Source organism: Eumetopias jubatus, unplaced genomic scaffold (genome assembly GCF_037043125.1).
Source record: "Eumetopias jubatus isolate StellerSeaLion01/CBP00866 unplaced genomic scaffold, mEumJub1_p1.0 scaffold_8, whole genome shotgun sequence".
In the NCBI taxonomy this organism is placed as follows: domain Eukaryota; kingdom Metazoa; phylum Chordata; class Mammalia; order Carnivora; family Otariidae; genus Eumetopias; species Eumetopias jubatus.
The window spans coordinates 136,858,527-136,874,779 of record NW_028274814.1 but is presented as its reverse complement, the minus strand read 5'-3'; the positions used below and the strand labels follow the sequence as shown (position 1 = coordinate 136,874,779).

At 43.6% G+C, this 16,253-nt stretch overlaps 1 protein-coding gene across 1 annotated transcript in view; it reads left to right on the top strand.

The window, feature by feature from the left end:
• EFCAB6 (EF-hand calcium binding domain 6) overlaps positions 1-16,253 on the top strand; it is a 204,428-nt gene that overhangs the window by 100,770 nt on the left and 87,405 nt on the right. The gene's annotated exons all lie outside the window — the stretch shown is intronic.

Below are 16,253 nucleotides of genomic sequence, written 5' to 3'. Positions count from 1 at the left end.
TGGCTGCACAGGTTCAACGCGGGAGAGCCGTAATAGAATCTGGAGCCGGATGGGACCTTGTGGGTCACCAAATCCAGCAAGTCCCCGCACTGTCATTGCTGGGGACTGTTACCAGTTTTCACCACCGTGGTCAGGAAGATTTTGTCTGCTATAAGGATTTATTTGTTTACTAATAATCTGTCTCCCCATCTTTTCCCTCTCTTTAATGTAAAAGACATCGGAGTTTCTGGAGAGTGTGAGGTGACCAGCCGTCCTGCCAGAGGCAGAGCTGTTGGGGTTTTAATGGACTCAGCTTGCTTTCTGTGGTTAAATGTGTCATTCCCAGTGGGGGAGGCAGAGGGACTGTTCTTTCTGGAATGCCGCTAGACCTGGTTGGGGTAGATTGCATCCGACATTAAATCATCTCTCACAACAAGCCCGAAGGCATATTCTTTCTCCCAGGAAATGCCTCTCTCCCGGTTCATTGCTCACTCTAGCTGCTGCACCACATGGCCTGTGACTTTTGCATAGTTTGTAATGTGTCGTTGTATTGAAATGACAAGTCAAGAACTGGTGGCGGTGCAGGAAATGGTTTTTGAATTTCAGGGTGATCTAGAATCTTTATATTCCTCCCCTAGATGCTTTTTCCTACTCTCTCTCTCCTTCACATGCTGAGTTAGCAGCAAACCCCCCAAAACTGTGTCTGATGTAAGAGAGGTGGTTGTTTTTCTCTTTTGTAATGAGGAGTCCAGACATTGTGCAGGGCGGCCCAGCAGCTCTACAATGTCTTCAGAGGCCCCGGCTGCTTCTAGCCTTCTCCTCATTCAACCTCATTCTCGTGCAGGGAATACAGCTGCTGGGGCACCAGCCATCACACACATTTCAGGCATAAGGAAGGAAAAAAATGAAGGCAAAAGGCTTGAGCCAGACAAGTACTTCTTTTTTTAAAGGGCTTTCTTGTAAGCTTCTCTCAGCCGCTTCATTGTATTGACCAGGCTGTGTTATATAGAGATCTTATAGAGAGAGATACATGATTTCTTGCTGGGTATGTTACTACCTTCAGAAAAAGCAAGGTTCTGGTTGTAAGGGAGAAGGAGGGAGTGCACACCGGGCAGGCAGATGTCACCGTCTGTGCGGTCCTTTCTCTTTGTAAACATTTTGAGGGTGCCTGTTCTACGCTTGGTATAGAACTAAACCACATGAGGACATGGAGAAAGCAGAAGTTTCATTGCTTGGGGCCAGTGACCCATGGGGAACATAAAATGACAAAACATCCAAGGACACGTAAGTCAAGATTAGTCTAATTGCATAATTAGGCTAATTGAGCAATTCCATCCATCAGGAATTTGAGGAAGGCTTTCCCTTCCAATTCCCTGTAATTGGCTATTCCTGATGGTAAATTGATATTCTTGATCCTCGGTAAATACACTGTATGTTGTTTGGTTCACTGTTATCCTTAGTCCATCCCCGAGTCCCACCTGAGGCCCCTGGAGACAGACATAGGGCTGCAGAACTCATCAGCAAACTTAAGATCCCCTAAGACATGGATTAGCAAAGCAAGAGTCTGTGACAGCCCAGCCCAGCGCCCCAGATTCTTGGTGCCCGTGGCTCCTTGCTTCTCACCTGCCTTGCTAGGGAGAAGGTGAGCTTTCCTTCCTCTTCCCAGCAGAGTGTCCCCATGCCCTCTGGGGACACATAGCTAGGAACTGGCACCCTCCCACCCCCAAGCATCACTTCCTAATCACACAGTCTTTCCCACTTGGAGGTCAGGGCCCAGGATATAAACCAAGCCCCAGGAACAGCATCGAGCCTCTCATAGACCTTGGGAGCAGATAAGCAAATTAAGTAACCATGGTGACCCGGGAAGACTTTGATTTTTTTTAAAGTCTAGTATTAAATATTTTCCATCTGGTTTTAAACCTTCTGTTGGGAGCATACAACTCTGGTAAATAAAACAGATATTTAAAAACTCTTTATTGTATATTACAATCAGTTTTGTGAAGGGGAAAAACAAAAAAAATTAGGGAACCTTAACAGGGACAAATAATGAATTCTTGCCATTTTTGACAACATGGACGGATTTCAGGGGCATTATGCTAAGTGAAATAAATCCGAGAAAGACAAATACCAAATATTGTTACTTACATATGGAATCTAAAAAACAAAAGAAGAAACAAACAAAGCAGGAAGAGACTCAAAGATACAGGAAACTGTAGGTTTCTGGAGGTGGGGAGTCCTGGGGCATGGGGCTAGGTGACACAGGTGAAGGGGATTAAGAGCTACAGAGCTACAGACCTCCATTTATAAAATATATCAGTCCTGGGGATGTAATGTACAGCATGGGGAATATAGTCAATAATATTGTTGTAACTTTGTATGGTGACAGATGCTAACTGTAACTAGACTTATAGTGGGGATCATTTGTAATGTATAAAAACATCGAATCACTATGATGTATACCTGAAACTAATAGGAAATTGTATGTCAACCATACTTCAGTTTTAAAAAGTTTAAAAAAGGACAAACAGAAACTTTTATAGTAAAAGACCCATGGATATATCCACACCGAATCAGAGACCCCGAGAGCAGATCTGCGTGGGGTCATCTTCCCACTTTTGCTGTGAAAGGCTTTTGATATCATGTTGCATTTTGGCTACTGTGGGCACAGAGAGTTCTCCATGCTTGCTCTGAGGCCCCATCAGATTCAGCACATGGAGCACCGACTCTCTAAGCTTGTTGGGGTTGGGGGGTGGGGGGCTCATGACTCAGGTAAGAAAACAGGCAGAAAGAGATGAAGTGCCATGCTCTTGAGGACCGGTGGTGGGGGCTGGATGAGTAGACCTGATTCTTTAGCTTTGTGTTCCTAACAGCTTCCCAATGGTGCTCATGTTTAAAGGGTGACCTGTGTTCAAAGGTCACATGTTCATTTTTGTTGGACCACGCCCCACACAACCATCAGAAGTCTGTATTTCTCCATCTTCTGGCCATAACCCTCTGCCAAAGGCCAAAACGACTCTTGCAGCTTCCAGCTGTGCCCCAGTGGGCCAGATCTTCCAGGGCAGGAGCAGCTGCTGACCCTCGGTGTCAGTCGAACTCATCTCCAGGGCTTCTGTTTTTGCCTTGTGTTCTCGGGGCCTTCTCCCTGGATGGCCTTTGTCTCCTAAGTACCACAGTGTGGGGACTTGCCTTCAGTTCCAGAGGCCGGCACTCGTCTGGAAGGGGAAACCAGTCAGGGTCTCCGATTTTGCCACTCCAGCGCCACCAACCTAGCGAGTGCTCTGCTGAGTGGCCTCCCGCCTGGCCCAACCCCATTGCTCAGCCTCAATTGCGCTCCCAGAATCATCAGCTCTTCTCAGGGAAAATGCAATTGCATAGCCTCAGTTCACCCCTGAAGGGTCCTTCTCGTCTGGGAACTTCAATCCCTCGGACCTCCTGGCTTTCTCGGCCATCCAATGCCTTTGCATTATCTTCTAATTGCTGGGGCTCTTCTAGCTGTTTTCACTGGGAATGTTAGTGCACTAGGAATTGCTCCATCCTATCCTGAAGCAGCCGAAGTCTGTCGGTTTTATTAGTCTTTTCCAAGTAACAACCTTTATTGTTACTTTTGTCTTATACATTTGTTTTATATTTATGTATTTCTGGTGTTACTTCAATGATTTTTTTCCTTCTACTTGATTGGGATTTAATTTGCTTTTCTCTTTCTAATTTCTTGAGACAAAATGTTAGATTATTGCTTTTTAGCCTTTATTTCTCTTGTGTACGAATCGATGGCTACACATTGCCCTCTAGGTACAGGCTTAGCCACATCTACAAGTTTTGGTATATCATTCATTGTCATTCAGTTTAAAATATTTTACAATTTCCCTTGTGATTTCTTTTTCCCAGTGGTTTATTTTAAAAAGTGTATTATTTAATTTCCACACAGTTGGGATTTTCTAATTTACCTTTTATTGTTAATTTTAAAATGGATTCCATTGTGATCAGAGAGTAAATTCTAAAGTCTAAATGACTTCAGGCTATCCTACTGAGGCTTGGATTATGACCCAACATATAGACAATTTCAGTAAATGTTCCATAAGCCCACGAAAAGAATGTATACTCCATCATGGTCCTTCAGTTTTCTAAGTATGTCAATTAGATTGATTTCATTAACTGTGTTTTTCAGAACTTCTGTATCCTTATCAAACTGTTGCCTGCTCATTCCATTAGTGAATGGGAGAAGTGTGTTGAAGTCTCCCATCTGATGGTGAATTTGTCTAGTGAAGATCCTTCTTTATTCTGTTGATTGTTGCTTTATTCACTTTGAAGCTAAATTATTGGGTGCACATAGATTTAGAATTGCTGCAACTTCCTGTGAATTATCTCCTTTATCATTATGACATGACTCTTGATACAGAGTACTGCTACTTACCTTTGAACCTATTTTTGTCTGATAATAACATAGTTAATTCAGCTTTCTTTTGATTCATGTTTGCATAGTGTATGCTTTTCTGTCCTTTCACTTCAAACTTTCTGGGTGCTTATATTTCAAGAAAGTCTCTTGTAGGCAGAATATAGCTGATATTTTAGAAGATAGGTTGTGACAGGCAGTCTTCTATTTGGAGTATTTAATTACTAATATTGTTGGTTTTATATCTGTCATCTTAATTTTTTTTTCTATTTGACCCAGCTGTCTTGTGGATCTTCTTGCCTTTTTTTTTTTTTTAAAGAATATTCAACTATTTCTGTTAGTCCATTTGCCCCTCTGTTAGCTTATTGGTGAGAACATTTCTTCTGCCATTCGTCTAGAGGCTACCACTAGCAATTGCAACATGCATTCTTGTCTTAGAGTTTGTAGTTAAATATAGATCATTATGTTTACCACTTCCCTAACTGCTGGATTTAAAAATGCTTTAATTTCACTTACCCCTAAAAATTGTACATCTAGGTTAAATCCTGCAAACACTGTCATTATTATAATAATAAATAAGCTGTCATGTGTCTACACATCTACCCTTGCTCTTGTTCCTTCCATCGTACACTTTGTGCTAGCACCTGCACTCATTTTTATTCTGTCTAAAGGCCTCCTTTTGTCCTTCTGCTAATGCAAGTGTGCTGGCAACTAATTCTCTGAGTTTCCATGGTTTTTTATGCTGTTTTCCTTAGCCTCTACCTCCCATCCTTGTTCTGGTCCAGGACCCCATCCAGGATCCCACATTACACTTAGTCATCACATCTCCTTAGCTCCTCTTGGCTCTGGCAGGTTCTTTCTCAGACTTTGCTTGTTTTGCACTGACTTTGACAGTTTTGAAGATTACTGGCCAGCTATTTTGTAGAATGTCACTCTCTGGGATTTGTCTGATATTGTTCTCATGATTAGACCAGGGTAATGTTTTTGGAAGGAAGACCACAGAGGTAAAGTACTCTTCTCATTGCGTCCTGTCAGGGGATATGCCATCAGCATGGCTGATCACTGTTATACTGACCTTTGATCACCAGGCTGAGCTGTCTGCCAGGCTTTTCCTCTGTAAACTTACTCTTTTTTCTCTCTCTTTCCATTTGAGGAAAAGTCACTATGTACAGCCCACAATGAAGGAAAGGGGAATTATTATGCTCTACCTCTTTAAGGGCAGAATATCTACATAAATTATTTGGAATTCTTTTGCATGGGAGATTTGTGTCTTCTGTCCCATGTATTAATTTGTTCATTTATTTATATCAGTATGGACTCATGCCTCATTATCCTTTAAATGTCGGTATGATCTTTCATAGGGTTTCCTTTTCTACTCCTGATTTTGGTAATTTTTAAAAATCTTTTCTCTTTGTTTATTGAATAGTTTAGCTGGAGGTTTATAACTTTTATTGATCTTTTTTATAAAACAAGCTGTGTTTTCATTGATTTTCTCTATTGTTTGTCCATATTCTATTTCAGTCATTCCTAGTCTTATCTCTTAGTTCTTTTCTTCTACTTACTTTTCTTATTTTTACTTCCTTTGTGTTTAATTTGCCTGACACATAAAGGGATTCTTCTTGGAAGGTTCACCTTGAGAACCTGGTAGAATTCCTGGTGGTAAAATCCATGAAAATGTGGCCCCCCTCCAAAGACTGGGCCTCCAGGAGTTTCTCAGTCTCAAGCTAATCCTTGCTCTGCCTCCAGTAGTTTGTCAAAATTACCACTTAAGCATTCCTACCAGTTTGTGGCTACAGTGGCTTCTGCTCCAGGTTAGCTGATCTTGGCTGTGATTGTATGTATCCACCTGTCTTTCCAGATGTCAGTTTTCTCTGATGGCTCTAAGAAAAGTTACTGATTTTCAGTATGTTCAGCCTTTTTCTTGCTGTAGCAATGGAAGTGATGACTTCCAAACCCTTCACATGTTAAACCTAGAAGCAGAAGTTCACTCTTCCTTTTTAAAGATATTTTAGCTGGGAATAACAGTATTTTAGGTTGGCAGTTACTCTCTTCTGGCATTTTTAAGATATCATTCCATTGTCTTCTGGCTTCTAGTAGGGGTGTTGATAAATAAACCATCAAGTCTTACTGTTGCACATTTGAATGCAATGTGTCTTTTTCTTTCTCTAGCAGTTTTTAGGGTTTTTCTTTTGGTCTTTGGACTTTAGCAGTTTTCTAGATGTGTTAAGGTGTGCCTTTCTTTGTATGCATCCTGCTGAGGTTTGCAGGTCTTCTTGAATCTGTAGGTTGATGTGTTTAATAAAAATTTTGTGAAAAATTCCCAGCCCTTGTCTCTTCTCCTTCTACTCAGGCCCTGTTCTCTCTGTCTTTCTTGGCCTCCAGTTATGCATGTTAGACCAGTTCACAGGATCTTACTTATATTTCACTCTTTTATGTACTTTTCACTATTTTTCTTTCAGGGCTTCAGTCCCAGAATTTTCCATTGACCTGTCTTCCAGTTTGTTAATCCTGTGTTCTGCTTTTCCTAATCTGTGGTTAATTTTATTCATATAGTTCTTAAGTTTAGTAGTTTTCAGTAGTTTTCAGGGATTTCCATTTGGTTATTTTTAATATATTCCATATTTGTGTCTTTTCTTCTATTGTCTCAACATATACCTCTATTTTCTTAAATATATTTATAACTATTTAAAAATCTTTTTTTTCCCTGCTAACTCCAGTATCTGGGTCACCTGTAGATCCTTTTCTATTGCTTTTATTTCCCTCGATTTGGGGTCACATGGCCCTGTCTCTTGATGTGGCAGACAGATTTTTATTGAATGTCAGATATTGTGTTAAGAAAATTGAGAGGCTCTAGATAGTGGCACCCTTTCCTTTGCTGGTCAGGTAAAGTGGGGACTGATGACCTTAATTCAGTTAAGGACTGAGTTGATTTGAGGCTGGATTACAGTTTCTCAAGGCTCCGTTTGCTTTTTTCTTTTTTAATTCCTTTTCCTAATTTAGCCTCCAAAGTTTGTAACTCAGAACTTGGGTTATTCTCTGAGCCCTTGCTCCTGAGAAATCCTGAACCACAGGATGACAAAAAAAATCCCATTTGCCTTTCAGAGGCTTTCTGCCTTGATTCTTCGTCTTCTGTCCCACACAGCTTCCAAACTCAGCAAACATCTTGAGGGGAAAACCAGCAATGCTGGGCTTAGTTCTCTGCTTCCCCCTCTCATGAGGAATCTGTGAAGTCTCTGGTTGGGGTGTCAGGTCCCATAAACACATCACAAGTTCTGTTTGCTTCTCCACTTGCTGGTAACGACCATCTGCCTGGGCCACCAGCCCCAGCCGGAGCCTCTTGCCCTCCTCTCACAATGCATGAGTGAGGTTTCTGAGGATCTCCCTCCTCTCAGACTGTTGTCCCTTTGAGTCCTGGTTGCCTCAGCAGCTCGCTGTACTTCAGAGAGATGTTTTGCTGTATTTTATCTGACTTTTCTCTTGGTTCTCAATGGAAGCATAGACCTTCCGCAAGGAAAAATGTGCCACCACACTGAACATCAACCATTTTGTTTTTGATGGGCATTCACTTCTCTTTTCCTTTTGAAAATCTCTTTAAACTATCTTTCTTTAGGTGTCTCTACATACTGATGTTTTTATTTCTACAGAATGGAATCCCGGGAGTGGGGCTGCTTGGTCTAACATAATATTTATAAACACGTGTTGTCTGTTTGCTTTTTTTTTTTTAAGATTTATTTATTTATTTAAGAGAGAGGGATCGTGGCAGGGTGGGGGAGGGGCAGAGGGAGAGAGAATCTCCAGCAGGCTCCCCACTGAGTGCAGAGCCAGATGCGGGGCTTGATCTTACAACTCTGAGATCATGACCTGAGCTGAAACCAGGAGTGGGACACTTAACCAACTGAGCCACCCAGGCGCCCCTGTTTGCTTTTTAAGACCAAACACTATAGCAGTTCCTATTTCTAATAGCTATGCAATAGAGTATCTTTTTTTCCAACCCCTGTTAGCAATAGGCTTTATAGCTCTTTTAAATTTTTGCTGGTCTGGTAGTTTTAAAGTAATAGCTCAGTTTAACTTTAATTTGTATTTATTTCCCTGACTACTAGTAAATGTGTGATTTTTTTTTTTTTTTTTTTTTTTGCTATTAGGATTTGTTCTCCTTGAACAAATGAATTGCCTATTTACATCCTTTGCCCTCTTGTCAGTGTTTAAGAGATGTTTATTACAGATATCATTATTCATCCTGTGCTCATAAGAAGCTTTGAGTTCCCAGTTTACCCCCATCCTCTGGATTCTGACCCCTGGAACTTTCTCCCCTGCAAGACTCTGTATCTCTCTTAATCAGACCCCAGCCTCTGCCCTCCCAGTCTCTATGGCTCTTCTCTGACACTCGTCCCTTTGGCCAGCTCCAGCCTGGTTCTCTCCTGAAGGCCCTGCTTCCCCGGAGCCCATCTCCCTCACTGAGATGTGGGCTCAACAGGGGCAGTTATCTGCGGCTTTTCCATTCTCCACCCTATCCCCAGCATCCAGAACAGGGGCCAGCATATAAGTGCTCAATAAATATTTTTTGAATGAACCCCATCGATTTTGAAAAGCATTACAGTGTTTTGGTTTAAAATGTAAACTCTGGAGCCAGGCCACCAGAGCTGGAATCACAGCTCTGTTATTTAATACCTGTGTGACCTTGGGCAAACCTCTCTGGGCCTCAGTTTCCTTATCCCTAAAATGGAAATCATAGTAGTCGCTACATCAGAGGATTGTTATTAGAATTAAATAAGCACATATATGTGCAGTAGTGTCCTAGGGATTTGTAACAAATTACCACAAACTAGATGGCTTAACACCACAGAATTCTCTCACAGAGAATACTTCTGGAGGGCAGAAGCCCAAAATCAAGGTGTCCGCAGCATCGTGTTCCCTCTGGTTGTAGAGGAGGATCCTTCCTTTCCTTGGCTATTCCAGCTTCTGATGGTTGCTGGCAGTCCTTGGCATTCCTCAGCTTTGTAGCTGCCATTACTCCAATATCTGATGTCTTCCTTTAATGTCTCTGTGTCTTTACTTGGTGCCTCGTCTCTGTGTGTCTGGATCCAGATTTCCCTCTTCCAAGGATTGCATTCATTGGATTGAGGGCCCTCCCTAATTCAGTATGACCTCATCTTAGCTTGATCACGTCTGCAAAGACCCTGTTTTGAGTAAAGGTCACATTCACAAGAACCAGGGTTAAGACTTCAACGTATCTTTTGGGGGGACATAATTCAACTCAGTACAATATGTGAACTCTTTCAATAGGGCCTGGCTCTTGGGTTCACTCTTGTATTCCTAGTGTCTTCAACAGTACCAGTATATAGGTGTCCAAAAAAATCTGTTGAATTAGTTAATTGATCAACGCTTTGTCTTCTGTACTACAAATATATCTTCAAAATCTATCATTTGTCTTTTTGTTTTGTCTTTTCCATTAAAATGTTTTAAGTGTTGTACGACCAAATGTATTTGTCTTTTTTCCTGTCTTCCTTTTTTTTCTTTTCTTAAAAATAAATTCTGGGTTTGTGGTCTTGGTTAATAAAGTGTCATGCCTCTAGCTCCCAGGTCCCCCTCCCATATTTTACAGATAATCTCCTAGACTTTCTTGCAAGAATTTTTACTGTTTTTTTTTTTTTTTAATGAAATGCTTAATCCATACAGAATTAATTTTTATATTTGGTCTAAGATGCGGCTCTTCTATATTTTCCCACCAGATTGTCACTTGTGAAATTCTCATTATACTTGGGTCTAAGACTGAAAATTTTGATTCTGTTACACTGATCTATACATCTTTTCTGTATCAATGCAATATGGTTTGATTGGTTTTTTTTTTTTTTTAGTGAAACTGATCTTTTCTCATTTTTCTTCCTTTTCACATTTTCTTGGCATTTGAGGCCATGTTTATATTTGTCCATATAGACTTTATCCATTTGCATTATTAGGATCCCCCCAAATATGTTATTAGGATCACAATTGGATTTACATTAAATTTATGTATTAAAAATGTATCTGCTTTTGAAATCAAGAAGAGAGAACATAACAGAATGTGCAGAAGGGGAGAACAGAGAGCCTATCATTCCCAAGGGGAGTATGGTTGTTCAGTGTCCCCTTCTCCCACTGCACTCAACTTAGCGCTCAGCTCTGGGCCTCACAGCTTGTGTCCACTTGCCCGTTGGACAATAGATCTGACCCTAGGATTTGAGAACAGCCTCCTCTGAAGGAGGAATGGCTCATCTGCTCTTATCTTCAGTCTTCACAATCTGTTACTCACCTGCCCATGGAAAACTCTAAGATTTTACACATGTATGCAAGAATGAACAGGTTCTGGATATTTGCCTCTAAAATTACATGTCTGGTCAATTTAGTCATTACACCTGCAATTCCCCTTGACATTGAAAAGGTGTCAGATCACACTGAGGCTGTCGCATTTCACAATTTTTGAAGGTTAATTTTGGTTCAGCATTTTATCCTTCTGAGCCATCAGAACACAATTTTAGTCTTGGTGGGTTCTACGGGGATAATATATTTTTAAAAGTCTAAACCAAATCATCATTGTCATCATCATGCCTGCAGCAAAAGAGAAAAGAAAAACCACTGTTTTACAACTCAGTGATCACTGTTGACAAGCCATTGCTCTGTCTGCAGGTCCAGAGTTGGGCGCTAAGGTTGGAGGACGGATTGGTTTTGAAAATGTGGTGCAGTACCATCACTGGGGGATTAGGTAGAATTAGATCAGGTGGACCAGATAGATCTAGCCTATGGACTAGAAATTTTTAGATTTGAGGTGTGGTCGGATTATGATCATGGTATGTTTCCAGAGGTCACAGCATTGCCCCCAAGTTTATAGGATTTCAACAGATGCAAAGAGCTGAAAAGGCCCTCAGAGCTTGTGCACCTGTCATTATCCTCTCTCCACCCTACCTCCTCTGCTGTTCACCATCTCAGTGGATGCTTCCCTTAGCCCAAGGATGTTGGGCTTGGTCATGTGGCTTTCTATGACATGACGTGCCATGGATATGGCCTGAGCAGCAGCCTTAGATCTGCTGTGTGCTTTAGCTTGGCATTGTGCCCCCACGATCTGCTAGTAGAAGAGCTTTCCCAGGGTAGCTGTTGTCCCTTCAGTTTGATCCCCAGAATGGACACACCCGGAACAGGCCTAAACCCAACCTGCAGCCTGATGCCAAGCCCAGTCAACCCACAGCCTGAATCAGAAACACCTAGCCAAACCATCTTATATCCGCCAAGACTGCACTTGAACTGCACATCCATGAGCGTGAGAGTAAATGCTTGTTTTTGGGTCAGCCACTGGGCTTTGGATGGTTTGTCAAGCAGAAGCTGGCTCGTGGAGTCCCTGTTCCTGTTGTAACCCTGTCCCAAACATGTGGCACATAGAGGCTCGGGGGACACCCAAACCCAGTTTCAGTGGCATCCGCTGCAGGCTGCACAGGCTGTGTCATCTGAATGGGGAGTGACACACTTCCCAGCATGTGGCTGTGCAGCCCGTTACTTCTAGAGCCAGAAGCCTCCACTGTGAATCCAGACCATCACCAGTGCTGGGTTGTTGTCATTGGCCACCAAGCATCTCTGGACAGTAACCCACACCTGAGTTACTGGGGTGTCTGCACACTACTCCCATGCGCCCCTGGGCTCTGGGCCCCTCATCTGTAAAAGGTGAGGTGGAAGCAGATGCCATCAGGCTCCCCCAGTGCTGCGTCACAAGATGCTGCCGTCCCACGGTGTCCGGCTAGCATGTGTCCACACCTCTGCTCTGCCACGTACAGCTGTGTCTGTCCAGGAAGCAGGTGGCTTAGTTAGCTTTCTTCCTAAACGTTGATCTCCTCATTTGTAAGATGGAATCGGTCATATTTCGTTGAGGAGCACTGCGAATTTAATTAAGATGATGTGTGAAAGTCAGGTTGGTGCAGTGGCCAGCACCTAGTAGATCTTCAGTCAGATTCTCTTTTCTCGGTGACACCTGTGAAGTTTCCATCACCACCTGGGGGCAGGAAGGAGTGTGGACAGCTGCAAGGCCAGCTCTGGCCCTTGTCATGAGGTGGTCAGAGCTGGGACTCTGTTTGAGACGCTTGCCAACTTAAAACTCTCACACCTGAGCCACTGTCCCTGGAACACCCACCACCGGCAGTGTTCTCAGGCAAGGGGCTTTTATCTGCGATGCTCCAAGCAGATCACTGCAAGCAGATCCTCACTGTAAGAAATGCTAAAGGAAACTCTTCAGGATGAAGGAGTTTGATACCAGGTGGAGCTCAGATGACCAAGAAGGAATAAGGAATATTGGAAATGGTACAAATCCAATTAAATACAGAAGGCTATTTTTTTTGTAATTAAAACATGCATATGGGGCACCTGGGTGGCTCAGTGGGTTAAGCGTCTGCCTCCAGCTCAGGTCATGATCCGGGAGTCCTGGGATCTAGTCTCGCCTTGGGCTCCCTGCTCAGTGGGGAGTCTACTTCTCCCTCTCCCTCTGTGCTCTCTCTCTCTCAAATAAATAAATGGAAAAATCTTTTTAAATGCATATGAGTGCTTAAAGCAAACATTTTCACATTGTCTCAGGCTTTTAATCTATGTAGACATGGAACAAAGGACAAGAGTAGCTTAGAGGGCAGGGGGCCGGGTAAGGCCTAGATGGTCCTGAGGGTTCTTCATTTTAGGTGAGGCGGTTCCACATGAACTCTAAAAGTAGCCTGGGAAAATGTAGGGGCATATATTATAATCCCCAGGAAGATCACCAAAAAGATGACACAAAAAGGCCCAGTGAACAAGTATTCCTCACACGGAGAGACGGGTGGATGTTTCTCTGGAATGATGTAGCCTCTTGTGGAAGAACCAGTCTGCAATCTAAGGGACATCCCAGGGATGGCAGGAGTGACGGTTTTGTGAATCAGATTTATGCCAGGGCCATGGCTTATCACTCTTTGAGGAACTTTCTTAGGGAAATGCCTTGTAGAAAAGACCCAAGGACTCGACTTGAATGGTTAAATGTTTTGAAATCTGCTTTATAAATGCTGCTGTTTAGGTTTACACTGTATGGTAAATTGCCTCCAAGGGTCATGATAAATCTGGTTGCTTTGCTATTGTGTTCATCTTAGAAATGAGAGTGTGCAAAAAGCTCTGGGGACATGCGTGTTTGTAAAGTGCATGCTGCCTCTTCTGGTGATCACACCCTCTGGGTTTTGCGTCCTGCATAATGCTCTGTGCCCGTCAGGGGTTGCACGCCTGCAACCTCTGGACAGGCTGCTGAAGTCATGCCTAACCTCTGTGGTGTTTCACAAGCCTCCAGGCTGTGAAACATTTGCCTACAGACATTTCCTTACTACCCATACATATGTTTTTGTGAAAGGACTGAGCAGGAGGAATTTGCAATGAATAATTCATGTGTAATTGTTTTCAAAATATAAAGTTATTTTTCAAAGAAAGCAACCAATCTATCCGCTTCAGAGTCCCCCTGCCGCTTGGGTGCTTCTGTGTAGGCCGTAGCTTTCCATCGAAACACTCATGCCATCCTGTGCTGGGCCAGGCTGTCCCACAGAGCTGGGATAGGGTGCATGTGCAGATGGCGCAGAGCCGTAAGAGTTCCTAGCCAGCGCCACTGCTCAGGTCCCCAGGCGGGCCTTTGGGATCGTCTTGGATTCCAGTGCTACTCTCCACCAAGCCCCTGCAGGCAACGCCACCACACCTGCATTCCCTTCCCTTTTCACTCAGCTTCCGATCCTGCATCAGACACCTCCTGTAGCTTGTTTACTTTAACTCACACACACAAGCCAAGCCAAGGCCAGGGCCTGACCAACTGGGCCAGTACAGTTACAGCGAACCACTGTCGCATTCTGTTCATTACTGAACCCGATGGTGAGAATAAGAACAGTCAGTGGTGCCAGCTCCCTGGGTCCTGGTCCCACACATGGAGAAGGATGCACCCAAACAGAAGGAGCCAATGACAGCACACAAGTTGTGGATACCCTGCTGCAGCTCAGTGGGTTTACATTCTGCAGTTCTAGTCTGGAGAGGCCGAGGCAGAAGGCTCCATATCTATAAAGACCTCAGCACAATCCTGGCATGTAACAGGCAATAAGCATGATGATGGTGATGGTGGTGGTAATGATGGTGATGGTGGTGATGATGGTGCTGATGGTAATGATGATGGTGATGATGGTGATGGTGGTGATGATGGTGCTGATGGTGGTGATGATGGTGATGATGGTGATGATGGTGATGGTGATGATGGTGGTGATGATGGTGATCGTGGTGATGATGGTGATCGTGGTGATGATAGTGGTGATGATGATGGTGATGATGGTGCTGATGGTGATGATGATGGTGATGGTGATGATGGTGGTGATGATGGTGATCGTGGTGATGATAGTGGTGATGATGATGGTGATGATGGTGCTGATGGTGATGATGATGGTGATGATGGTGATGATGGTGGTGATGGTGGTGATGATGGTGGTGATGATGGTGATGGTGGTGATGATGGTGCTGATGGTGATGATGGTGATGGTGGTGGTGATGGTGGTGATGGTGGTGATAATGATGATGGTGATGATGGTGATAATGATGGTGATGATGGTGATGGTGGTGATGATGATGATGGTGATGGTGATGAGGATGGTGATGATGGTGATGGTGGTGATGATGGTGGTGATGATGGTGATGATGGTGCTGAAGGTGCTGATGGTGATGGTGGTGGTGATGGTGGTAATGGTGGTGATGATGATGATGATGATGGTGATGATGATGATGATGATAATGATGCTGATGATGGTGATGGTGGTGATGATGGTAATGGTGGTGTTGGTGGTGGGGATGATGGTGATGGTGGTGATCATGGTGGTGGCAGTGATGAGTACTGTCTCATCTCATCCCCTGTTCCTCTCCCCCTTGAGCTTCCTCCACAGAATGCAGTCAGTGTGGAACTGACCCTGCTGTCCTCTGCTCTCCAACTTACTCTGGCTTCTGTGGCACCAGAGCCCCTGATCTGTGTTAATGGCTGATCTCTGTATTCCATGTCCCCTTCCCCTCTGAAAACACAAACAAACCCTTCCTTCAAAACCCATCCCAGACTTTCTGCTCTCCCAGACAGGTTTCTTTCATCTGTCCTGGGCGAGTTCAGCCATCCTGGATGTCTTTGGCCCTTAGATGCACACATTTCAAGTGAACTGATTCAATGTCCTTTTCTGGAAGAAAACCCATGTTTTCTGATTTAAATTGTGGTGCTTTGAGAGCAGCAGGGATGGTATCTTCTGTCCTGCCTATATTCCCCTCAGCATCCCTTCTGGGGGGAATTCACCTGCAGGCAGGTAACACTGGCCACATTGTTGGCCTACTGGCCACTGACAGAGGGGTGCAGCATCATCTGCTCCTTGAGCAGCCCAGCTAATCAGTTTCCCCTAGGAAGGCATCATCTAGCTAATTCCACTTCACTATGTGCAATGCAGGGAAGTGCGTTTTCTCATTTGTTCCTCCACCCGCCCAACCACTCACACAAAATGGAAACCATTAGTAAGCAGTAGGTTCCATGTGGTAGAAGGAAGGGACCATGGGTGACTCTCAGTGAGTGCACTCACGTAAGGAGAGGAGAACAGGGTCCATGGATACCCTCTCCCCCACAAAAAACGCAGTAGTTTGCAGCTTAAACTGTGGATCGTAATGAAACTTCAATAAAAATTTTAGTTTTCCTTCCTCAAACCACCTTTATTTTGTTCATGTTTCCTAGGATATATGTGAATATAAATCTCACTTTAGGAGACTCGAAACTCATGGCAGTGCCAGCGGATGTGAATTTGGATGTCTTGGAAGGCGTGGCCTTTGGAAAGGTTTGCAGTGCTGACTGCAACCCGCAGGGCCAGGCCTG